This window comes from Vulpes lagopus, chromosome 2 (genome assembly GCF_018345385.1).
Source record: "Vulpes lagopus strain Blue_001 chromosome 2, ASM1834538v1, whole genome shotgun sequence".
In the NCBI taxonomy this organism is placed as follows: domain Eukaryota; kingdom Metazoa; phylum Chordata; class Mammalia; order Carnivora; family Canidae; genus Vulpes; species Vulpes lagopus.
Window position 1 is genome coordinate 19,769,332 of NC_054825.1, and position 27,436 is coordinate 19,796,767.

At 37.1% G+C, this 27,436-nt stretch overlaps 1 protein-coding gene across 11 annotated transcripts in view; it reads right to left on the reverse strand.

The window, feature by feature from the left end:
- Positions 1 to 27,436, reverse strand: part of ADD3 (adducin 3) — a 121,301-nt gene that overhangs the window by 36,929 nt on the left and 56,936 nt on the right. The window contains exon 1 of one of the 11 annotated variants that reach the window (XM_041742682.1): positions 14,757 to 14,836. The exons of 8 other annotated variants lie outside the window; for them this stretch is intronic. The gene's annotated coding sequence lies outside the window, so the exon portion shown is untranslated. Of the gene's footprint in view, positions 1 to 10,953; positions 11,075 to 14,756; positions 14,837 to 27,436 lie in introns of those variants that run through there. 2 more of the 11 variants (XM_041742683.1, XM_041742681.1) reach the window with 2 other exon arrangements.

The window sequence follows — 27,436 nt, forward strand, 5'->3', positions numbered from 1 at the left end:
ACTTTCAATGATTAAGAAGTATCCACTAACATATTACCAATAAGTCAAAGAAATGCCTTTCATTTGATTATTTGAAGCAAATAATGGTCCAAATCTCTTGTTTTCCAGATTAGATAATTAATGGAAGAAGTCTTCATAAAGAGATGTGCCCAAGACCATATACCAAGTATCATCAGGGTGTTCAGGTTGTTCTAATCCAGAGCTCTTTCTATGACACAATACTGCTTCTTCATAATTTGTTATCCTACATACTCAGTCTTTTCCATCAGTACTTAGGAAGCCAGAAATAAAGATAAGGAGTATTAGGAGCTGGGCAGATCAAGAAGTTTCATGAGGTAGGCAAAGATGAATGGTATCATAAAATATTATGGAACATTCAACATAATTTTGAGTTCCAAACAAACAGAATGAAATGCAGAGTAAAGGCCCTTACTGGCTCAAATCCCATCTGAAGAAACCATCAGATAGGCAATGACCCAGTACTTTGGAAGTTCTAACCACTAACCTAACAGATAACTACTATGCCTTAATCAGAGATTATCAAAATGACACTGATTGTGCTCTGGGTAACAATAAATTTTGTTCAAGCTTACACTTTTACCCCTAAATTAATTTAGCATCACTTTGAAAGAGTTGAGGGCCTCTACTTATAATGAAACAAATGAACTTTCAGAAAAAGATTATGTTAGTAGTATAAGAAAACTGACGTTTAATAATATGCCTCAGATTACCAAATGTTCTTCACCAAATGTAGAATTATTCATGGTTACAGATCTTAATAGGTATGAAAGAGTTGACAAAAAAAGATGGAATGGCTCAAAAGACTGTTATTTCCTAACAGTATATACAACTATTACAACCTTAATTACAGCCTTTATTGTGGTGCCTGGAAATACATTACAGGATCACAATATTTGCCACCAAAATAGAAATGGTAAGTGTTCTGAAAGAAGAAAGATTAAAAAGCCTTGTGTGGCTGTCAAATTTGTATAAATGTAACAACTTTTACATTCTGGTCTAGTGCCAGTATCTTTTCAAATGACTTCTGATGAGGATATCTTTACAATAAAATGATAAATTCTAAAGTTCAATTTAAAAGTCAGGAAACAATGACTCTACAGTTGATTAGTAAAAGATACTATTAACCTAAGCCTTAGCCCCGAAATTGAAACTTAAAGTCAAGGAAAAAACCAACAAACAATAACAAAATAAACTGGTAATGGTAACAACACCCATCATGTTGCTAAATGTCTTCTGCCTAATGGAATTTGATAGCTGGCTCAGTATTCATTAAAACAAAACAAAACAAAACAAAACAAAACAAAACCCAAAAGACCAAAAAACAGATAAAAGAAAACTGTCATTGAAGGACATAGTTATGAGAATGATTTTGTTTCAAAATTTGCTTTATAAAGAAAAATTATACATTGCTAATCAAGATAAAATATTTTAGCAAACATGAAAAATACATCCAGTTGTTTGTACAACTGGAACATAATAGTTACATTTTATTTTTCTTTTTTTAAGATTTTATTTATTTATTTATTTATTCATGAGAGGTACAGAGAGAGAGAGAGAGACAGAGACAGAGAGAGAGGCAGAGACACAGGCAGAGGAAGAAGCAGGCTCCATGCAGGAAGCCTGACATGGGACTCACTCCTGGGTCTCCAGAATCAGACCCTGGCTGAAGGTGGCACTAAACCGCTAAGCCACCCAGGCTGCCCTATAGTTACATTTTAAATAATATAAATGAAGTACAAAAATTTTGAACAGATGCTTGCCAGGTCAAAATTCAGCAGGGTGATCCAAAGACTAAAAGTATTCACTCAGCTGTTGGACAAAGCATAAGACAGACCAAACCTCTTTGTCACTAAAGTACCAAACCTGATGAACAATATTTTATTATCAGCATTACCTGTTGCAAGGAACAGTGTGCTGGACTCCCATATTTGAAGAGTAGGGATTGGGGAGAAGAAGGGCAGTTACTTGCTTAGACATTGGCAAGACTGTAAGTAACATTTATTAGTAACTTGAAAAGGAGCTTTTCATTATAAAGAGATCAAATTTACAAAATACAATGGCTATGCAAGGGGCAGAGTTACAAACTTGAAGATACATAAAGTTCAGATGAAATGTATTTTCTTGAAAGTCCAAAGCCAATCATTATCTAGATTTAGCTCAAATTGTTCCCAACATGAATCATTTGGAAAAACAAATATGAAATTGATTTTTAAAGAAATACATATATAGCCTAAAAATGGCAAGTAAAACAATCAACCACAGAGAGGCAATCCCTCAAGTATCTTGCAGAATCCAAAAACAGATGGCGTTGGTGTCTACCTTTTCTACAAAATTTGATGAATGTTCTGTATATATTCCCACAGTTATCGTTTGTCTTCAACATGAAGCTTTTCGAAATGATTGGGAAAAAAACAAAAGGATTTTTTTCTTCTCCTAAGAGAAAGTTGACAGAGACTAGTGGATTGATTACTTGAATGTACCTCTCAGACATTTAGTTTCTGTTATTGAATCCCCTGGTATCAGTGAAATTTTTAAAACTGTGATCCAGGAAACTCTCCAGAACTTGACAGCTCATGATAAATGAGAGGTTTTAAAAAGTGGAATTAGTGGAGATTGTGATTTTTTAAAAAAAAGATTCATTGCTCAATTTCTAGAGATACTTTAAACCTTTGGCTCTTTACTATATGGTAGTCCTTCTGGGCAAACAGTTTTTGTTTTGTTTTGTTTTTTTAATGAAACATCAACTCTCACATACTTCATGAGCTCAAGTTTATTTGTGCAGCAGCGAGCTTGAAAAGTTTAAAGCCCCTGCTTTTGACATTTTCTTGAGAACAATGTTTGAGGTCAAATTCACTCTTACCTAATACTGTACCTCTATCTAAAAACCTCAGGAAACTTTCCAAAATGAATATCAAGAGTACAAGCAATATGGAAAACTTAACTCCCCCAAATTCCAGGCTTACATCTACTTATTTCTCAAGGATTCTGAACTCAAGAAATTCTAGTTCCTCATTCTGAAGAAATGCAAACAATCCTACAAAGCTCATTATTAAAAATGAGTGGAGTTTGCAAAATAAAACATTCACTCAAAAGTCCAATCTAAAAACGGATTTGTTACTGTTGATGACACTTCTAACGGTCTGCTCCTAATGAGGTCACTGTGACCAGAGAAACAGGAGAGAGCCTGGAAGAGCACATACACAAAAGGCAAAGTTCTTTATAGTAAAAATTGAAGGGAAAAGAAACATATAAAAAGTTAAAGAATACAGCGTTTGAGTATGTCCCAAGAGTTCATTCTGATCTGCTATTTTAGGTATTCCAGCTAAAGAATTTTAGTTTAAAAAAAAAAAAAGAAATTTAGGTTTTATGGTTATAACATATAAAATACAGTTGAAAAAAATCAATCTAAAAGCTGTAGGTAAATCAATACATTGTGACTGCAAGGAAGTCTGATTTGAAGGAGTTCCCACCTTCAGATTTTGGCTAGTAAGGATTTCAAGATCATCACAACCCCATCTGTTTTCTTTCTATGGAAAGTCTAACAGTGAGCCATGAAAATGAAATTTATTAAGCATAGGTAATAGTACTTGAAAATCACTTTCAAAAATACTTGGTCATAACCTGCCGTTTTAGAAATGTGATCACTGTAATAAGTGGCAGTCCATGAAAAGAGATGTTCATCAACCTCAGAAATCTGCTTTCGTAAAAAAATCTTTTTGTGATACTAGTTTTTTCAAATGAATCATCCTTTAGATCTAAAGTTTGACTTTACATACTGTACTGGGTTGGACAATGTCCCTCAAATTCATGTCATTACTTCAAAATATGATCTTATTTGAAAATAGGGCATTTGTTATCAAATTAAGATGAATTCATATTGGATTAGGGCAGGCCCTAAGCCCAATGACTAGTGTGTCTTTATAAAGTCGAGAGATGTGGCCACAGACACAGACACAGAGGAGACACATGGGGCAAAAAGCTATGTGATGATGGAGGCAGAGATAAAACTGATAAAACTGTTAAGCCAGCGAACACCAAGGACTACTGGCACCAAAAGCTAGGAGAGGCATAAAACAGATTTCCCTCAGGGCCCCCAGAAGAAACCAAGCTGGCTGACACCCTGATTTTGGACTTCTGGCCTCAAGAACTATTGGAGAATAAAATTCTGTTGTTTTCAGCCACTCGTTTTGTGGTACTTTTTTAATGGTAGTTCTAGGAAACAAATATGCTATTCCAATGGAATTTCCACCCTGATAATACTGATTTTTACGAGGCATTTTACCATCATAACAATGTAGATAACGATGTGGACACATGGCACACCTTTGCAGAATCAAAGTTAGCTCTTTAGAAATAACAGACATCATTGATATATGTAAGGGCAATGGAACATAGATATCTTCCACAGTGGCAGGACTTTTGCAAACTGTAATTTTTGACTGAGAAACAAGGTTTCCAAGAAAAATCTCAAGAAGATACCAATATTCTTGTCACATTAAAAGCTGATCAGAAATTTCTTTGTAATACTCCATGAAGATTCACAATGAATGTTGCCACAAATTAAAGATGAAGTCGGCTCTACTACTTCTAGCATAGCTGAAACAGTGTTAAAGCAATTATCTAACTATAAAATATTACAGTCTAATGGAATGTTTTTTCATTTAGCCAAGGATGGATCTAAAAAGTCACTTGCTCAGGTTAGCAAGTTTCTTGCCATGCATAGACACATGCAGTATTTCTGCCCATCTCCCCACATTAGGGACCACCAAACCCTAACCTGCTGTTTCAACATCATGCCACAGGCTCTGGATCCCTAGGATTATGAAAAAAGTAAAACTAGTTAAGCAGCTCAACATCAAGTTAGTTTTGCTACTGCTTTCCACTCTGTCTGACTTGCAATACTTTTATCTAATTCTTAATGATGAAACTCTGTTGGTCTCTCAGACTCTCCACTCACTATAAAGCAGCCTAAATCCCTTTGTTTCTCTGTCAGGTAACTCTAAATACTTTCAAAATTGAAAGTCTATACCTGAACCTGATACCCCAGGTCTGAGTCTTAGACCCTTTTATCAGTTTCCACGGTTTCTGGAGGTCACCTGGCTTATAAGGGATTTCTGATGCCATGCAGAGCTCCCTGGTACTCGGTCCCCATCTAGCCTTCTCCAATTACTGAAATACCCTGTCTCTATGGTCTGCCCATGTCTCAGCGTTCGACACCTACTGTTGAACTTCCCTCTTACCGACAATCCACACACCTGGCTTCTTCCCTATTGCCTGTTGCTAGATAGGGGTCTGTCCGGTCCTCAAGGATCTGCCTATATTCCAAATCCTTGTCAGGCGTGTTCAGCCACTGCAACTCCATTCCTTAAACCATCCTTTAGCTTGTTTGTTTTAGCTTGTAATTTAGCTTGTTTTTTCATTAAAGAATTGGCGCCGCCTTCAGCCCGGGGCCTGATCCTGGAGACCCAGGACCCAGTCCCATGTCGGGCTCCCTGCATGGAGTCTGCTTCTCCCTCTGACTGTGTCTCTGCCTCTCTCTCTCTCTCTCTCTCTCTCTCTCTCTCTCTCTGTGTGTCTCTCATGAATAAACAAATAAAATCTTAAAAAAAAAAAAAAAGAAATTACATCAGAATTTTTAAAAATGCAATTTTTGATGACAATGTTTTTATGTTGAAGAAAGGGATAATAGCCAGTAATCAACATTTTCTGACCATCTAATGTTGTCTAACATGGTTTCAAGAATATAGCATGTTTGAACTCTTTTAATCCTTTAGAAATAACCATAGAAAGGTAGGTGCCATTATGATACTAATTTTACAAAGAAACAGGACAGAGAAGTTGCCTATCCAAGGTCACACAGAGTAAGTGTTAGCTGAGATATAAATTTAAGGAGACTGGCTCTAGGATTTCTGTTCTTAACCACTGTCCTATATTGTTATCTACCTTCCACCATTCCTCTCCCTAATCCCTATTGATGTTTTTACATTTTGAGTCATTTGAATTTTATACCTGTGAAGATCCTTTAGCAAATGTTTCCAACTCCTCCCCTACCCCAGCCTCCACCTCTTAAGTGAACCAACTAAATGAACATCATCTAAGTCCCTACCACTAATGTGAACTCTTTGGCAAATTTTTTTTTTCATAGACTAGATTTTTCTTACAATGAAATTTACTTGAACATTAAAACGTGATATAGGATCTGACACTCAGGGATTATTAAGTCAATAATAAACAAGCAAAATTTCCTGGTCATTCAGCAAATTTAATCTTCTACCAAGTGTAATTTACAAGTTGCAGTTTACTACAACTACAATAGTAAGCTTTAGGAAGAAGTGGTACTGGTGGGTGAGTTCTTTGAAACCTAGTATCTAGATTATATATGCCCCACTGTTTCATCTAGAACTGTGTTGGTCATTTATTATTATTTAAAGAGGTCTAGGCTCTGACCATGTATAAAGTAAAATTTAGCCTTGAAAAGTAGGCTTAGTTGATATGAGTAAGAACCTTGAAAATGTATGCATAAATTTTGATATTTTATGATAATTTATATGAGAAATGAGATTGATTTTTTTTAAGATTTTATTTATTTATTCATATGAGAGAGAGTAAGGCAGAGACCTAGGCAGAGGGAGAAGCAGGCTCCCTGCAGGGAGCCCGATGTGGGACTCGATCCCAGGACCCCAGGATCACACCCTGATCCAAAGGCAGACACTCAGCCACTGAGCCACCCATGTACCGAGATTGAGATTCTTTTCTGACATGGAAACAATGAGGAGACAGAAGATGATGGGAAGACAGAGACAACAATTTAAGTCTCTAAATCACAGCTGGAACTTGAAGTCTTAATAAAAAGAAAATCTGAAAGATGACCTAAAACGTCTAATGTCAAAATCAGGGAAAAAGAGAAAGCATCATTTAATTCACGGAAAAAAGTTTAACAAAGACATCAGAAGTAAAGTACAGATTTTAAAAAGATGAAGAATACCTTTGTAAGGATAACAACAGAGACAAAACACATAGGTCCCAAAAAGAATGTGTCCTTCAATTTATTTTGAGACTTTTCACATTAACTAGAGTAGAATAGGATACAGAGAAAGTAGATCATATGATCTGCCAAATATAAGAAAAGATTTAAAATATAAACTGCATTAAAAAAATTCCTCTAAAGATTTCTGGCAATAACTAATTTTAGAAGCTACTACATATTATGTAGTAAATGCTAATTTTTATGAAAAAAATCACCTAATATCTGAAGCTCCAATTTCTTGATTTTAGGTAGGTTATAGGTATGCATTCAGTGTTAACAATAGACAAAACAAATTTTTTGAGTGTATTTTCATAAGAATTTAGAACCATTTAGGAAGCCTGGGTGGCTCAGTCGGCTAAGCATCTGCCTTCAGCTCAGGTCATGATCCCAGGGTTCTGGGATCAAGTCCTGCATTGGGCTCTCTACTCTGTGCGGAGCCTGCTTCTCCCTATGCCTCTGTCTCTGCTTGTCTTTCTCTCTCTCTCTCTCTCTCTTCCTCCCCCACCCCCCCCCCTCTCTCTCTCTCTCTCTCGGTCTCTCATGAATAAATAAAATCTTTTTTAAAAAAAGAATTTTGAACCATTTAACTATTTTTTGAAATAATGAGATTGCTGCTCTTTCAAGCTTTAATGGTAATTCACCAGAGAGAATAAACTTTATGACTCAGCTTTTTGTATCCACTCATACATGCCTGAAGGGTCCACTTAAATTGCTTGCTATATTTTAAATTCAGGCTTGGAGTAGGATTCTTGTTTTGTGAGGCTCACAAAGACTAGACTCACAGCTTAGTTCTATAGTGCCTATTTAGCTGGATTTAAAGCCTACATCAAGTACTTTATTGTCAAATAAAAAGCAATCTTCATGGAGCTTAGGAACTTAAGTAGCGCTCCAGAATTTGTTAAATATTTTGTTTCTACTTTTGATCTCTATTGTCAAGAAAGAGTTCTATTGAGTTGGAAAGTGCCAGAAAGTGTTATTTTAAACATCTAAAAGGTAGCATGGACACTACAACTCTTGAGGTTCATGGTTAAACTGAGAAGCACAAAGATATTCACTATAATTTTCCAAAAACATAATTTTCTTAGTCCTTCCCTCAAGGAAAGAAAAAAGCAACTTGGAGTCCTACCTTTAAAAAATATAGGAATCAGTCTGGGGGTTTCCAAAATTCAGGCTCTGAAAACAGAATGGAAGAGACTTCCAAGTTTATCCCTCACAGACTCAGAGGAAAATGATGACTGTCCCAAACAAAAGCCATTTCCTTGACTGATGCTTTGCTCACCTTATTTCTCATATACTTAAACTGTTTTCCCTCTCATCTCCATCCATCCAAATCTTAATCCAAACTTCAAGGTCTTATTCAAAAGCCAACTCCTTCCATAATGGCTTCCAGAATCTCCTCCATCAGAATTAGCTCCACCCTTCTCCCCACCCCCCTCTCCCCCCAACAACCAGTATTGCTCCCAAAACACTTTTTCAAAGTCTGTCTTGCCTTTAAATTATTTGAGGTCTATATGCCCCAGTAATTGGGTCAAATCTTTTTCCTTTCTTTACTGTCCACTTACAGTTATGCAATAAGGATTTATTAAACTGAGGTGAGTAGGGCTATTGAATCATAATATCCCATTCTCTACTTGTCTTAAAATAAACCAGTGTGGAGAATTTAGAGCAACCCTTGAAAACTGAGCTAATAATCATGGTTTGTTCAGAATGGCCAGGTATCCAAGATGGTTGAGGTAATGAATTTCACTGGCATATAAAATAAATGTCAAGCTGACTAAAAAGTAATCACAAAAAAGAATGAAGGTATAAAAGGAACAATTTTTTTAAAATCTATACTTTTGGGTTTTGAGAGTAGGTACAAAAATGTCATTTTAAAATTTAAAAAAAATAACCTTACTTATCCAATCAAACAGCAAATACTAATTCAGCTGGTTGGTAAAGTCTATAAAAGAAATATAAAACACAGGTCTAGGTCCTGTCTTTAAAGAGTTTTAAAGAGTTTTCAGTTTAATCACAGAACTAATACATGACTACTACATGGAAAGGTAGCAAACAACAAAAACCAGGTAACTGCCAATTGAAAAATAAAATATCCAAGAGTTGTTGAGAATGGCTGTTAAACAGAATTTTGGGTTAAGACAGTAAAGGAAGCCTAAATGAAAGTAAGGTCGGATTTGCTTCATGTGTAAAATGAGGTGTTTTGATCACAGGACCTCTAGGTTTACCTTCCAGCTCTGAAGTTTTATTATACTTTTATCACATGATTATAGTGGTGACTTGATATTAACTGACCATCCCCTAAATGGAGTTTTCTTCTTCCTAATCATTAAAGAAATAAATAGCCTTGTAAAAGTAGGCAGCCCTCAAATAAGGATTATTATTTTAAATACAAATATCCAAAATTGAATGTGATATATCTCATAAGAGCATTTGATATTTTCTAAGAAAACCGGAGTTTGAGGCTTTTTTCTCTGTTCCAGCTTCTTGGTGTAGCTTCCAGAACTCAAAATAGGCCTTTAAGTGGACATTTTTTAGTATCTGAAAGATGTATTTGAAACCATTTAATTTATTCTTGTCTCTCTGCACAAGATGCGAGTAAACCTGCAAAAAGTTCATCATGTTATTAACACATTTTTTTCTTCTTTGTTCTTTTTAATTGTCATGATATTTATGCCCAGCAGTTACTGATGGCCAAATGTATTCTCAAGCCTGGCCAAAGATTTTTTTTTTTTAGGGTAACACTCAAAACAAAGCAAATATTGGCTTGGTTATGACACTTGTTGTTCTAATACATTAATAGCCTATTGTTCACTGTGGTTGTCTCAACAAGATAATACATTGAAAAACAGCGTTTCCTGATAGGAAGTGAATTCCCACTGTGTGTCACAGGAGTCCAGCCAAAAGCTGGGCTCCAAAGAAGAAACATCAGTTCCTTCTAGGATTGCATAACGAAGCAAAGTAATGATTAGACTTTTTTTTCTCTATCTCTTTACACACACACACACACACACACACACACACACACAATAGCTTTCTGCTTCAGCTCAAACTATAATCTATTAGACTGATTCTGCTATCATAGGATTGTTTTTCTAAAATGACTGCAAATGTTTTAGACAAAGCTGTTCAACATCCTGTAGACAGCAGTATCCTGTATATTTCTAACTATAGAGAATTTCCTTAGTCGTAAATGTCACAATGGATGGAGTAACTTGACAAAGGAGATATCAGGATGTGTCATCAAAACATAGTGTGACCATTCTCAAAGATTAGGGTCAGACATGCAACAGATTAAGTCATAATATATGAGGTACAATAATTGTAACAGATTTTTATTAACGAGGCAAAAATTAAGGCTCAATTAGTCTAACCACCACGACTTTATTTTATTTAGAATCTGATTAGTGCGACATTGATGTCACTAGCAGATCCACACACATAAGATTGGACCTCCACAGTAATTGACGCTGTCCTAACAACACATTAAAACCTTTTTAAATACTTAACATATACCGTGTTTTTATCTATTTTCAGACTCAAAATTTGAAGAACTTTTTCTGCCCAGTTCCTCTTACCAGTGGATACTAGAAAATTCTAACAATGGAAGAAATAAGAGTTATCATTTTGATAGATTCCAGTGAGACGGTCTCTGTCATTTAGATACTCACCCTGCTTAATGCTGTGCTTGGTTCCTAGATGGTCCTCAATACATTTTGCTAAACTGAATCATATCTCAACCAACTGATACAAAAATTAACACAGAAAACAGGTCATAATAATGCAGCATTGCTTTGATAATAAGTTACATGTTAGGTTTTAGAGAAGCATACTTATTCAAGGTATATCAAGTTTTCTAACAAGAAGCTAGGCTAAACCAGCAGATAAACACACAGAGACTCCCCTACCTCCAGGCTGAGAAAGTATCTTTTTATCTTCTTGTTATTATACAAATCAAACAACGAAGTGCTTTACCATTTTGCTTTCAGGACAGCTGTCCTTTGACAGAACTGCAAAAAAAATCTGGGAAACAGGAGATCCTAAACATCTTATGTGTGATGCAGCAAAAATTCCTGCCTCTGTTACTTTATAACTTTACTGTGTAACTTGATAACTTTGCTGGCAGGATAATAGTGTATAGTTCACCTCTAAGCTGCTTCCTCAGCACCAAATCAGACAACTTTAGCTATGTCAAGCAATATCAGTTTTAGCATTCAATGAAACAAGGAGATGGATTAGAGGACTAGAATATGAAAACAATTTAAACAAGGGGGCTGATGCCAAGTTTCAAAGCCCTGAGGATTAGCCTTGAATGGCTGGATTCATCGAAAATTACAAGGATCCATTTTAAAAACAAACATCACCTCACTCAGAATCTTCTCAAGTATTCAAGCTTGATAAAAGGATCTGCTCTTTTCTGGAATGGGTTGTATACTTTTGAAACAGACTTTTTAGAAAAGGAGAGTTTATATAAATTATAACATTCAACTTATCTTTTTTACATTCTTATACTTTAAAATAGATTAGCCCATATGGTAGGTCAAATAAATTACACATCACACAATATACACAAAAGATGTTTTCAATTTAAACAACAGAAACTTAATATAAATTGGGTTATATAGCTTAAATCAATACTCCTACAAAAATACAGGTAAATACTACAGTTGGAACAGGTATTAAAACTCCTCTATTTTAACCTCTCATTTTATAAAGGGCAAAACTAAGGACTAAGGAGGCTAAATGAATTGCCCACAATCTTACACTCAAGTTACCAGACTTTGAACCCAATGTTAATTTCATTAATCTGCTGAAAAATGGGCAGCCCCGGTGGTTCAGCTGTTTAGCACCGCCTTCAGCCCAGGGCGTGATCCTGGAGACCCGGGATCGAGTCCCACTTAGGGCTCCCTGCATGGAGCCTGCTTCTCCCTCTGCCTGTGTCTCTGCCTCCCTCTCTCTCTCTGTGTGTGTGTCTCTCATGAATAAATAAATATAATCTTTAAAAAAAAATCTGCTGAAAAATGACTTCCAGGGCAGTTCTTACCCACTCATGAATGGCTGGGACAGTGGCGCCTACCCTTGGTGTTCTAGCCAGAGAAGTAGTTGGTAAGGGGTTTTTCTATTTCTGCACAGCACTATCATCATTTCAGCACTTGGGTTCTACTCCAATTAGGATGTAGGAGGACTGATTAAGTATATCTGATAAGGGAGAAAGGGAACAATTTGGAGATAATCTGGATATCAATGGATTAATGAATAAATTCATTCATTCATCCATACAATGAAGTATACACCCATTAAAAAGAATGAGGTAGGGCAGCTCGGGTGGCTCAGCAGTTTAGTGCCACCTTCAGTTCAGGTTATGATCCTGGAGACCCAGGATCGAGTCTCATGTCAGGCTCCCTGCATGGAGCCTGTTTCTCCCCCTGCCTGTGTCTCTGCCTCTCTCTTTGCCTCTCTCTTTCTCTCTCTCTGTCTCTCATGAATAAATAAGATTTTTTTTTAAAAAAAATGAGGTAGATACATAATGGTGTGCATAGTATTAATTTGGTTTAAAAAAAAAAAAGATGTGCACTTACTCACAGAAGTTCTCTGGAAAAATAGAGAAGAAATTCCCTTCTAGGGAGTAGGGCTCAGAGATTAGAGTTGCAAAGAGACGCTGTCATATGCCTTGTACACTAGAATAAACAGGAGAGGATTTAAGGGCAGCCATATAGAGCTACATAGACCTTGGTGAAAAAAATTCACTCCGTTTTCTTTATATTACATAATTATTACAAGAAAAAAATATGATGATCAGAGAAGGGGGCAGAGAGAGAGGGAGAGAGAATCTTTAGCAGGCTCGATGCCCAGTGCGTGAGTCCAACATGGGGTTTGATCTCACAACCCTGAGATCATGACCCGAGCTGAAATCAAGAGGCAGACACTTAACCTACTGAGCCCCCTAGGTGTCCAGATTATTTTTTAATAATATTTTAAAAAATAAGTAATAAGAGTATTAGTGTAGGTATTAACTATTGACATTCTACAAAAGTTCCAAATAAAATTTATTCAGAAAATTTCCCAATTTCAATATTTAACAATGAAGTGGTTGGTAAGCTTTGCTCTGGAGCAACTATAAAAAAGTCTAAGTGTATTCTCCTGGAGTCAAAGGGTCAGTAGAGATCTTCTAGCTCAGTAGATTGAAACCAACATTTTAAAAATGAAACAGAACAAAAAATAGAATGTTTTCTGTGTTGTAAGGAAAAACTTACTTCAGAAATTAAGTGGTGTGTTATGTGGTTTGTGTACTGGGTCAGGATGCAAAACACAACCTGAAAATTTATTTCCTTGTTGAGGTAATGATTAGAGAATTCTATTGCTCAGAATAGAATCAAAATGTACATTTCCAAATTTTCTGATATACACAATTTATTGAAAGTAAAGCTTTAGTTTTCACATCATTTATATGAATGATTCTGGATTACTATCCAAACATTTTTTCCCTCAATTCCAGTACATTGCCTTTAGCATTTTGGGGATGTCTTTACAAAGAGAATTAGAGTATTCTCAGCTGAAAAAGGTCTTAGAGAACTAACACAAATTCCCAAGTTTACAAGTGAAGAAACCAGTGTCCAAAGTAATAGCCATTTAATTCCTGGTCTAGTGCTTTTATTTGATACCAAGCTTCTACCTTATTCTTACATCCTTGTGATGTTAGAAAATGGCTAAACAGTTACTACCAAGTTTCAAAGAGGAAGCTGAAGCAAGGAAATGCTCACAAGTCTGAGTCCAAAAAGGATGACACAATGTCACCCCAGCAAACTTTACGAAAATCTGCCATTTTCAACATTCAGCTTTGATTTCAACTGAAGTGAGTGGTTCAACTTGCTTGTACTGAATGGGTGTGTCTATCCCACAAGGGTACACGATGAACATGCACAAGAGGAAGACAACACTCAGTACAGAAAAGATCATAGAGCACAGCCTCTCTCTCAACATGCCTACTTTAGTCAAGCATGAACACTTCACAGGCATTGAAAACCTAGCTACAAATGAAGCTCCATTATGTGAGGGGGGGAAAAGATCCATTTGCAAAGAAAAAATTGCCAAGTGTGGACCTCATTCAATAATGCAATTCTCCTATAGTTCAACTTACCACTCACGTCACAAACTCTAGAAAGAACACAGAGGCACAGACAAGGCATGGAACAGAACTTTGGGCTGCAGCCTTCCCCAACTCTTCTGACAAATACCCAACAGCAGGAAGACAAAGCATCATTATAACAGAAATAAAGGCTCTTTAGATGCTGCCTTTTTTTAATTCAATGAACCCACTCTTACACACAAAGTTCATGCCACGATGTCTCGAAATACAGTATTACCAGATTATGCTGTTAATGGGTCCAATAAATTCAGTGCAAAACACTACTTCAAGCATTTTTATGTTAACTAATTAGCACATTGGGAAACTACCAGTATTTTCCTTAAACAGTCATTGTCATCCCCCCAAACAATTAAAAACAACAAGAGTTCAGTAAACAGTTTAAGGAACAACAAAAAAAAGCAAATAAGTGAACAGGAAAAAATTTAGTTGAGTGATAAAGCTATAGGCTCCTTCCCAAGAACACTGCACATTACTAGCAGCTAGCACAAAACTGGCCATCTATCTTATCGTGCTTCCCCCTAAGCTGTGCATTATCAGTTTTACAATAGACAAGCCATTACTTACAAAAATATTTGAAGCTGCTGTACATTTCTTAAGCTGGTTTTTGTGTGGCAATTCTGATGCAATGCCGCCCTAAAAATGAACTTTGTTTTAAACAGTGAGATATCCACACTCGGTGCGGTTAGAGCAAGGGTGGAGCCCACTGGGGGAAACAACACACCCAAGCAGACCTCAGTGACAGCAAACTGCACGTTAATACTGCCACAACACTTTTCAGGGCTTCAGAGTCAAAACTAATTGGTTAATCCTCTTCAAAGAAACGAGGGGGGGGCGGGGTGGAGAGGAGACGGTGTTCATGTTTGTAGATCTGCTTTCCTGCTATGAAATAAAATATAGACTCATTTCTTTTTTCTTAAGAAAGTAAAGATAAAATGCAAGGTAGAACACACAGCTCAACCAGCAGAATGTGAGGTGGAAGTGGACGACTATAAAGGAAGTCCAACCATGCCAACTTCTAAGTTTAGCAACAGCAGCTTCTGTATATCTCAAGGTGTTGGCAACATCGTTCACTTTAGAACTTTACTTTTGGCGTATTTGGCCAAAACAGGGGACCCAATCATGAACTTAAGCATTACCTACCCTTCTCTATCTATCTCTAGTTCTCCTGGTAATGCAGAAACAATAAAAGCACTTCTTATCAACTAACTAGCAAGAGTTGCCTTAAAAAAAGGGGGATTTGATTTGTAAATTTGTTTTCATAGACTATTAAAATACATAAAAGGGAGATTTTGATGAAAATTACTAATATGCATACCAGACCTTAAAAAAATTTTTATAATCACCTACTTTCAAATAATTTCCTAAGTTTTGATTTTTAATTTTTTCCTGATATATTTCCAAATAAGATATTCTGTAAGATGTATACATACTGCCTAAAAAACTTAGTATCTAAAATAATTTATCAGTTATTGAAACTGTCACCAAACATCTGGTTATTGTTCAAAGTGATTTTAATCAATACTACTTCCTGTATATGCACATTCAGACACAGCCAACAGTTACTTGTAACTGAACTCCTGTAACTCATGGCATGAAAAATAGGGTTTTCAGTAAAATACCCATGCATAAAAAAAAAAAAAAAAAAAAAGCTTTGTAATCTTTACATTGAATTTAAAACAAAGAAATGGCTTTTGGAAAAGAGCTGGAAAATATTATTTTTAATGATACATGTTGTCACATTACCCTCTGCCAAATGCTACTTCCTCACAGTGGAAAAATAAATCAGTTTGGGGTCTGAACATTTCCATTTTCTGCTCCCCTGCCACTATTTTCAGAGGTGGCTCAGAACAGCTTCTTTTAGGATCCTCAGAAAGGGGTGCATACTGCCCAATCTAGCCTTTTGTTGAATTATAAGGTCACTTTTACCATAAATTAACCCACTCAAGCTTGCTTTAATTATTTTTCAACCATATATATAATTATGACTCTCCTGCCATCCCTTGCTCTTCTCCAGCTCACTTCAAACTGAACTTAAAGGTAGCAGTTAGATATTTTGAAGAATTCCATTTTGATACTTTTTGGATTTGCACTGCTGGAAATGTCTGTTTTCAAGTCAAACTTCACTTTCACAGCTGCAAAGGAAATGACAAGAGAAGAAAAACACAGCCAATATATATCAGCAATTAATTCCATCCACAACTGCCCAGCTGTTTGTGCATGGAAGAATCAGTCTGTTTCCTTTTGGGGCCTTCACCACTGAAAATTGATACTGCACATTCAGAGACACAAGCTGTTTGTAACATGTCAGGAATGTGCACAAGATCACACAGAGTTGAAAAGACCAAATGAAATCCAGATCTAGTTTTCTTGGGACTCGCCAGTATTATTTCATAGCTGAAAAATAAAAAAATAAAAAACACCCCAATCACACAGAGAGCAAGATACATGAAAAAATACTCTCCCTTCTGAATATGGTCCTTCCAATAAAGAGGAAAATCTGCCAATGACATCAGATTTAGTATCAAGAATAGACACTCTGACTTACTGGCATAGACAAGGTGTGACATTCTTAGGAGCCCACGTGCCCCCAGTATGTTAAATCCAGCCAATACTTTTTGGACTACACAGTTGCTTGCCCAATGTGTAGTTAGTCCCTTTAAAAAAAATACCCTTATAAATGTGAAAATTGTTGAGAACCAAGGCTTTCACCACAGTCATGTAGAAAAGCAAGTTTTTCTTGGTTAGTTTCTTGGCACTCACATATACCTGCATGTTTCAGGGATTCATGTAAATTTACTGATCCAATCTCCTAGGGTAATTCTCAAGCAATCAAATTTTTCCTTCCCTCTCCTTATCAGTTTTGTGGATTTTAGATAAAAACACTGTCTATTGAGTGCCAGAGGCTTACCAATTATAGTACAAGCTCCTTTGCAAGCTCCTTTGTTATATTTCCAAACACACACTATTGTAAAATGGTGTGTATTTTCAGTATGTAAAGTGACTTGTAAAAAACTTATGAAAGTTAGAAAATAAGGTGACTTTTTAGAATAAAATAATTCAAAACATATTTTAGCTATCTTACTGGGTTTTTATATGAAATTAGGTATCCCTATGACTGAACTCACTGTTCTAAGGACTCTCCCCTCCGCTTTTGCTGCATAAGAGTTCATGCACTCTTCATTCCCATACATTCTCAAACACAACTTGAATGAGACACTCATTTGGGGCACCACCAGGGCTTGGGGCTTAACAGATGAAGAGAAGATAAACACTCTGCTTCAAATATGAGATGGACGTTCCATAAGCTTCAGAATGAAGATGCTCTCAAGTGCCAGAAGTCAAACTAGCACAATGAGAAGCCGTCTCCAACTAAAGTGCTGGGAAAGCACGAAGTGTCATTTGTTAAGGAAACACAAGGCATCTCAAACTTGCTGTTGACTGAAAACAAAGCACGAAACCAAAAAAAGAGCTTTTCTCTTAACAAACCTACCAGATCAAGGATATTTCTAGGGTAGGAGAAGGGGGGTGGGAAAAGTTTAATCTTTAGCTGATGGAGACATTAAATTCTGGAAATACTGGTATAACTATTAGTGACTCAAAGAGACACAGAGATGAGCTTTGCTTGGCAAGCTTCAGCTCTATGGGACATTCAGACTAACTTGAAATGTCTATGGGAAGGGGACACCTGGGTGGCTCAGTGGTTGAGCATGTCTTTGGCTCAGGGCATGATCCCCTTCTGGGGACTGAGTCCCACATCAGGCTCCCCACAGGAAGCCTGCTTCTCCCTCTGCCTATGTCTCTGCCTCTCATGAATAAATAAATAAAATCTTAAAAAAAAATGTCTATGGGAAGGAACTTTCCCATCTAGAGGAATGGCTCATCAGCAAGGAGCCTGCTTGGGATTCTCTCACTCCTTTCTCCCTTTGCCACTCTCCCTGCACTCTCCTCTCTTGCTTGTTCTCTAAAATAAATCACTTTTTAAAGGTTATTTTAAACAACTCTAAATAGTTATGCCTTTGCAACCTATGCATTAGAACATTCCCCACTACATCAAATAACCTGATTGCACAAAGTGATCAGGCATGAATGAAACAGATGGAAGAAGCCTATGAGGAAATTTTTTAAAAGATTCATTCATTCATTCATTCATTCAGAGGGAGAGAGAGAGAGGCAGAGACGCAGGCAGAGGGAGAGCAGGCTCCATGCAGGGAGCCCAACACGGGACTCAATCCCGGGCCTCCAGGATCACACCCCGGGGCCTCAGGCGGCGCCAAACTGCTGAGCCATCTGGGCTGCCCCTACAAGGAAATTATAAAGTTAAAAGAAAGTGTACACTCATCTGCTCCAACTACTCCCCTTCTTAGGTGAAAGAAACAAAACTTCTAAAGTTTTAGCTGCCTGTACCAGTCAGCCAGTTGGTCAGTAATGTCTTGGTTAGGCATAGTACAAGGTTCTCTGGCAGCAGCTCTACATTTGGCTTTAGTATGAAGAGAACTTAGAAGCTTGGGAGAGAATGCTGGCTCAGAGGATGAGGTCTGCCACTTACAGGCTATATACAACTTAAGCAAGTTTCTTGGTTTTGTTTTTTTAAACTCCTTTGAATATTAGTCTTCCCCTACGTATAACAAGGAAAATCTTAATTCATAAAAGTTGTATGGCTGGGCGGTGGGGGGTGAATGGGTGACAGGCACTGAGGGGGGCACTTGACGGGATGAGCACTGGGTGTTATTCTGTATGTTGGCAAATTGAACACCAATAAAAAATAAATTTATTATAAGAAAAAAAAGTTGTATGGCTTAAAAGAGATAACCTTTGTAAAGCGCCCGGCATGTAGTAAGTAATCAAAAGAAAGAAATATAAGAAGTAGAAGCAAAATCTACTTCCAGGGGCAGTTCAAGTATATGCCCATTCACATACTGCTTCTAAGCTTTTGTGCTACCCCTACGTTTGCTCTCATTTTACATACGCAAAGAAAAAATAGCAAATAAAGCATTACTCTTTATTCCCTACCAAGGGAAGCAATTTTTTAGATCTGGGGGGGAAAAAAAGGCTACTTGTTTCCTCTTTACCTTCCTACTATGACAGAAATGGAGTGGTAGGGGGAGGGAGGCACAGATTTTCTACTTTGTAATGACTACTTCTACCTTAATACACTTATATCTTTACCAGTCTTTGTATAAAGAGCTCCCTTTGCCTGGTGTGATCTTTCTTTTAACCATGAAGTGAGAATTCAAGGCCCAGTTAAAATCTAACCTACTTTACTGGTCTACTCATAACAAAATTAAAGCTTTTTCATCCTGTGTTTCCATAACGCTTTAAATAACAGCATTATAGAACTCACCAGATGGCTGCTTCCATGAGTTTCCCTTACTTAAACGGGAGCATCTTTGTATTCTAATACCTAGCACATGGAAACCATCCATAAGTGTCTGCTGAATGGATATGCCTGGATAATGGGTACTCAGTTATGATCAAAGTAGCTAAAAAACACTGAGTCTGAACATTCACCAAAAAGAAAAGCAAAGTGCTAGAAAAGTAGGGAGCAGGGAGATGACCACAGGGTTTGAAATTAAATAGATTAAAAGTCAACTGTGTGCAAACTCTTGTGTTCCTGGAGAAATGATTGCTGAGCAGTTAAGGTACCACTAGAAGAATTCAGACTGCCATGTGCTTTAAATACTTATCCTGTGTACCACCCACAACTCTCCTAGGCAGTACTATCAGGCTCCTTTTATATAAGAGAATATGGAGACTCAAAAAGGTTAAGCACATAAGGTAACATAACTTATGGCAATGGAGATAAAGTAGAGAAGTGATTTTTCATTACAAGTGATTTTCATAATAGACCAATTTTACAGAGTATGAAGAGGCTCTGGGTTTAAGAGAATCCAGATAGTGGAGGGGCAACCAAATAGCAAAAGAGATTCAGCTGAGGGAGCAAAACTCAAAGGGAGAGAAAAGGCATGGCCAAAAAAAAAAAAAAAAAACCACACAAAACAAAAAACCAAAGCTGAGACAATTAAGAAGAGTGTGAGTTTTATGTAGGACTCATCTCCATTGAAGAGTCGGCCCCGCTGGAGTTATGAAACCTAAGTTGGAGATGGCCCTAGAACCATAGCAGTGCTAAATCATACCTTTTACTCTTATGGCTCCTCCCTTCCCAAACCAACTGTTCTCAGAAATAATAAAGACAATATGGATAACTACTTGATAAAAATGCCAATCATGGTGTTCACGCTTCAGAAATTAATGAGACCCTTGCCAAGTTGGTGAAACTCAACTCTTGTCTATAGGTTATCTGGCTGTATCCTGTAATTTCCCATTTAGGAAAACACTGGGTTTTGCCTCCCTTGCAAAGATGAATTTGTGAAGGAAAGCCTCCACGTTGAAGTTCAAAGCCTCAAGTGCCACAGCCCTCTGGCTTACCTCCAACATAGCACTCATTACAGTGGCTCACAATTTTGTTTGCTGGTGTAGCTCTTACACATGCTATGAGCAACTGGCAGGCAGGGCTGCTCAGCACCTAGCACAGGGCAAGCTCAAAAAACATATGGAGCCTATTTAATATCTGATAGATGGTTTTTTGTAAATGAGGTAATCCAGGATTTAAAGATGAAGCAGTTACAGGAAAGGCAAGAATGGGAATAAGTGGGGACACCTGGGTGGCTCAGTGGTTGAATACTGCCTTTGGCTCAGGGCGTGATCCCAGGGTCCTGAGATCGAGTCTCACCATCAGGCTCCCTGCCTGCTTCTCCCTCTGCCTGTGTCTCTGCCTCTCTGTGTCTCCCATGAATAAATTTATTTTTTTATTTTTTCCCCATGAATAAATTTAAAAAATCTTTAAAAAAAAAAAAAAAGAATGGGAATAAGTGAAATATATAGTAAATGTTCAAAATTAGGGTTTTTTTTTTTTTTTTTTGCTGGATAAAAAATGCATACTATATAACCTATAATAATTGGCAAGTTAAGCTTAATAAAGCTGAAGTAGAAATTCAGTAAATCATTAGGTCTAAAGATTGGGCATGATCCCCATTTAAAACAAAAATTAACCAAACTAGTGAGCTTGTAGTCTATCTGAAAATTGCCAAACTTGGAGTGGAAAAACAGTTATGTGGCTTTGACTCTCCCATGGCATAATACTTTCAAAAATAATGCATTTTATTAATAACCTCTTAGAAAAAGACAAAGACTACATGGGGGGGAAGTGAAGAGTAAATATTTATGTGCTATTAAAAAACCTTCATTCACAAATAATTTCTGCTTTAGAGAAAAGTGCAAAAAAAACCGGAACAGAAAACACATATATGTAAATATACTATGGCCATTTGACACAGCAAACATTCATGATAAATGCAGTTTTTTTTTTTAATATTTTATTTAGGGATCCCTGGGTGGCGCAGCGGTTTGGCACCTGCCTTTGGCCCAGGGCACGATCCTGGAGACCCGGGATCGAATTCCACGTCGGGCTCCCGGTGCATGGAGCCTGTTTCTCCCTCTGCCTATGTCTCTGCCTCTCTCTCTCTCTGTGTGTGTGACTATCATAAATAAATAAAAATTTAAAAAAATATATTTTATTTATTTGAGAGAGAAGGGATAGGGAGAGGCAGACCCCCCACTGAGCGAGGAGCCCAATGCAAGGCTTGATCCCAGGATCCCAGGATGATGACCTCAGCTAAAGGCAGATGCTTTACCAACTGAGCCACCCAAGTGCCCCTGCAATTTCTTGTTAAAAATATTACTGTTGCTTTGATTTGCTCCATCCAAGGGTGTGGGACTAATGTAGGCATTTTTTAATTGTTGCTCTTTCTAAACATGAAAAAAATATCTTTAGTTGGAAAAATGTCTCACATTTCAAATAATTTACCCAATTTAAAAAAAAGCCACCTTTTTTAATCTTGGGAAATTTAAGTATTCTCATCCAAAAAAAAAAAAAAATGTTCAAGTACTTAGCTTTAAACACTGCTCTATGATAGGCAGATGTCCAGGACACCTGGGTAGCTCAGTGGTTGAGTGTCTGCCTTTGGCTCAGGTTGTGATCCCAGGGTCCGGGGTCCCCTATGGGGAGCCTACTTCTTCTCCCTCTGCCTCTCCCTCTATGTCTCTGCCTCTGTGTCTCTCATGAATAAATAAATAAAATCTTAAAAAGAAAAAAAAAAGGTAGGTAGCCAAGTTGACATACCACATGACTTTAAAGGACTTGATTTCTCAGATCAAGCTCTGGAACACATGCTGCCACTTTATTACAAGAACACATCCCCTCCTCCAAAATGAAAAGTTCCAAATCCCCCAATACTATCAAAATATAGGGCAAGAGACAGGTTTAGAAATGTTCTTCCCTTTTCATTCCCATACCTCAACCCCTCTGGTTCCATCTGCCCTCAGTGAAAGTATCTGGATGGCTGGTAGATTTCCCACCTTTCCATTTCCTCAGGCAAACTGGCAGTGTGAGAGGAGGTTTAATTAAAACAAAAACACAAAAACAAAATTGGCCTACAAACCCACATCTCCTTAGCATTTTAGAAACACTTCAGTTAAAAAAAAAAAGAAAAGAAAACACTTGAGTTTAGTGCATCATTCTTTCTGCCTCCAAGTATTACTCTTGTTGGACAATATCAACTTGTTCTGTGCCATATATACAGCTGCAGTAATTTTAATCTACTCTGATTTTAGATTTTAAAAATTTGCCTTTAAATTCTAAGTTAGTAAGTCAATTCATCAATTAATCTTTCTACTTTCTGGTTAAGATTTATTCTTTTAACAATAACTCATTTAACACCTACTATGTGCTTGCAATTGAAGATGTAATACGGCAGAGAATGCAAGAAATGAATAAGCTGTTACACCTGATCCTAAGACATTAAGAACTTAGTGGTTTAGGGGAGGAAGAAAGGAGACACCATTCTTAAACAATTATATTAGAGCTCACTGTGTTATTGTGTTATAATAGACATATTACAGACTCAGAGAAAAGAGCCAATTTGAAAGGTTCCTAGGAAGTTACACTTGAGCTTGGTCTTAAAAGGTCTGGTGAGGAGATGATGCACAACTCTGACAGAAAGATATGAGAAGACAAAGTGCTTCTTAATAAAGCCATGTGTTATAGTACAAGTTTATTTTTTTAATTTTATTTATTTTATTTAGAGAGAGAGACAGAAGGAAGGGCCAAAGGAAAAATCTTTTTTTTTAAATTTTTTATTTATTTATGATAGTCACACAGAGAGAGAGAAAGAGGCAGAGACGTAGGCAGAGGGAGAAGCAGGCTCTATGCACTGGGAGCCCGACGTGGGATTCAATCCTGGGTCTCCAGGATCGCGCCCTGGGCCAAAGGCAGGCGCCAAACCGCTGCACCACCCAGGGATCCCCAAAAGGAAAAATCTTAAGTAGGCTCCACACCCAGCACAGAGCCCAACACAAGGTTCAATCTCACAACCCTGAGATAATGACCTGAGCCAAAATTAAGAGTCAGATGCTCAACTGACTGAGCCATCCACATGCCCCAACATATGGCTTTACTTTAAATAAAAGTATTACAAATTGCAACTAATACAAAAGGGAAGTAAAATTGTCACTAGTTAACAATTTACAGTGGTATGTATAATTTAAACTACAGGAACCCTACAATCTACTAGCAAACTATATAGTTTTGTGTCATGAGCTTTTGCTTTTACCCTAATCTTCTGAGTTGCATGCTAAGAAAAGAATCTCAAAAGCCATTTATATGCTGACTTGGAACAATGTTTGTTCTTACACTGTACTAACCAATGACTTAGAGATAATTAAGACCAATTATCTTGAAGCCAGTCAAACTGATCTGCCACCACATCCTCATGGAAGGAGGAATAAGAATGTTCTAGGTTAATACCAAGGTCAGTAAACAAAGACATGGTCATGGCACAGGTACACCATACCCTATGGGTTCAAATCCTTAAAGGTATCAAGTATAAGGAGGCAGATTTAATGGGAGAGGCTGAGAAGAAGAAAGAAAAACACAACTAATCACAAGCACTATGTTTTTAAGTCACCTAAATTTTCAAGTTCAAGGCTCAGAAAGATGTTAATATATAAGAAAGGTTACTTTTGTGGGCTAATCTGACAAAAGTAAAAGGGATGCCACATTAAATTGCTAAGAACAGATTATCCATTTTGATCAGGTTACTACCAATGTGAAAATGCCATAAGGTTTAAGATAGGTTTCCACATGAAAGTACACATAAATAACAGGGACGCATGGGTCCTGCATCAGGTTCCCCTCAAGGAGCCGAGCCTGCTCCTCCCTCTGCTTGTGTCTCTGCCTCTTTCTGTGTGTTTCATGAATAAATAAAATCTTTTAAAAAATACATATAAATAACAATTCTTCCATTTTTATGAAGAATAATATGAAGGTCATTTACAGCACACAATATGTGACAACCTCCTAAGTGAGAAACATCTAAAAACAGAAATTAAAGTAGAGCTATTTATATTATGTGAATTCTTTTTTTTTTTTTTTTAAGATTTTATTTATTTATTCATGAGGGAGAGAGAGAGAGAGAGAGAGAGAGAGAGGGAGAAGCAGGCTCCGTGCAGGGAGCCTGACGTGGGACTCGATCCCAGGTCTCCAGGATCACACCCCGGGCTGAAGGCGGTGCTAAACTGTTGGGCCACCCACCGGGGCTGCCCTTATGTGAATTCTTTAAAGATTCCTTGCCAGGTTCTTTTAGATAGCAATCTCTTCTGTGTTTAACATATAATCTGCAATGTAAGAGCTGTGTACTTTATATTCATGAACTCACATCTACCTAAGCTCTGACTCAAAAAAACAAAACAACCTGTCGCAAAATGTCCAGACTGGGAAGTTTGATCCTGGAGTAGGAATTTCTCAGTGAAACACACACCTTTGGACAGTGCATGAAATACTTCCTCAGAATATTCAGAGAAAAAGAAACCAAAAACCAAAAACCTTCTTGAGAACTGCTCCTGAGCCTTTGAGAAATAAGGTGACTAGAGTAGTACAAAAACTGGGTGGAAGAAGGCAAAGGAAGAGGCATCTTAAAGGGGCCATGAGTGACAAGAGATAAGGAGGATCAAGTAACTGTGGCAGCAGCATGAGGCCGGGCACACCCACAGGGAACTATGTGGCTTATTTCAAGGGGGTGGAACACTGAACAAATGAACAATTTTGATTTTGTTTTACTGAAAGGTTGTGCAATCCTACAAATGGGAAAAAGAAAAAGGAGCGTTTTTCCAATATAGAAAGTTAGGATGTAATAAATGGCCATCACTTGAAAAAATATTAAGAAGAGAATATCTTACATGAAAGTGAAAAATTGAGAACTTTGAGGAAAAGCAATATAAAGTCTATGTAAAAATGGAGCTGCATTATTTATTGATTGTCACGATAAAGCTTTTAATCCTGTGGACTATGCCATCCTTCAAGCAACAAGATCCCCATAAAGCACACTGACAAGAACATTGGGGTATGTGCATCAGTGTAAGGTTTTTCTTCACTCCAACTTTCAATTTGGCAGCTTATGGAAACAATTCTTAATGGCTGAGTTTTTAAAACTCACTCCAAGATAAGCAGGACTGTGACTCCTGTGGGCTATTTCTAAGTTGCCAAGTCATTAATCTAAAACAGCTCTCAATCCCTTTAAACTGATTCCTGCTGGCCCAATATAATAAATGATTTGATGTTTTAAATAAAAAGAGGAGGGAGAAGGAAGAAAGAAGGCTCAAACTAGAACCTCTGGAGTTACTTTTAAATTTAAAAAAAACTGGAAGCAATAAGATAATACACATTTACTACTATATTTTTCAATCATGTGCCTGGAAACTACAGAAAGGATTTTGGAAAGGCCTTCTGCCAGAAGCAAATTACTTTCTTCAATATCAAGTTTCAACAGTTATTACCTTTGCTACACCCCCACAAAATTAAAGCTGGGGAAAAAAAGATACATTTCAAGCTTTTGGCAGATGATTTACTACATTACTCAAATCTGTTCATTCCTGTAAGCATTAATTAATACCTTCCTACAGGAACTGGAAAATGCTGTTGTGCATTCAACAAGTGTTTGCCTTTGCTATGACACAAAAGTCAAGATGTACCTGATAAACCAGTAATCAATTAGTACACCCAGACCAATGCTTTTCGTATAGTCAGAACAGAGAAAACAGCCACAGCTTTAGCGTTTTGGATCACTGGTTTAAAAACAAAAATGTGTAGCCAGGGCTCAAAAAAGGAATCTAAATATGCAAATCTTTCTCAATATAAAGCCATTACTGAGATCATTATTAAGAAATAGTCATAGAAATACTTCTTTTTCAGTAATTTCTAAAATAACTAGGCAATTTAATTTTATTACAAAACAATATAAACAAATTATAAGTGCTTAAAACTTATGAAGGAATCCTTATCAGAGTCATATTCGATTTATTAGGATGCATAAGATCAGAAGTAAAAAATAAAAACTTGTTTAGTCACACCAGAGTGGCCACAGCCACTCTGGAAAACAGTATGGAGGTTCCTCAAAAAGCTGAAAATAGATCTACCCTATGGCCCAGTGATTGAGCTACTGGGTATTCACCCCAAAGATATAAATGCAGTGATCCAAAGGGGTACTTGCACCCCAATGTTTATAGCAGCAATGTCCACAAGAGCCAAACTATGGAAAGAGCCCAGATGTCTACTGACAGACAGAATGGATAAAGAACATGTAGTGTGTATACACACACACACACACACACACACAAAATGGAATACTACTCAGCCATCAAAAAATGAAATCTTGCCACTTGCAATGATGTGGATGAACTAGAGGTTATTACAATAAGTGAAATAACTCAATGAGAAAGACAATTACCACATGATCTCACTCATATGTGGAATTTAAGAAACAAACCAGAGAGGATCATAGAGGAAGAGAGGAAAAAATAAAACAAGATGAAATCAGAGGGGGAAACAAACCATAAGAGACCCTTTAATCACAGGAAACAAACTGTGGGTCGCTGGAGGGGAGGGAGTAGAGGCATGGGGTAACTGGATGATGATGGGCATTAAGGAGGGCACGTGATATAATGAGCATGGGTGTTATATAAGACTGATGAATCACTGACCTCTACCTCTGAAACTAATAATACATTATATGTTAAATAACTGAATTTAAATAAACAATATTAAAAAAATAAAGACCATCTATGTCCTGAAGAAAAAAGTTGCTTGATCCTCTGAAGATGATGACCTCAATGTTGTGAAGAAAAAATTCCTA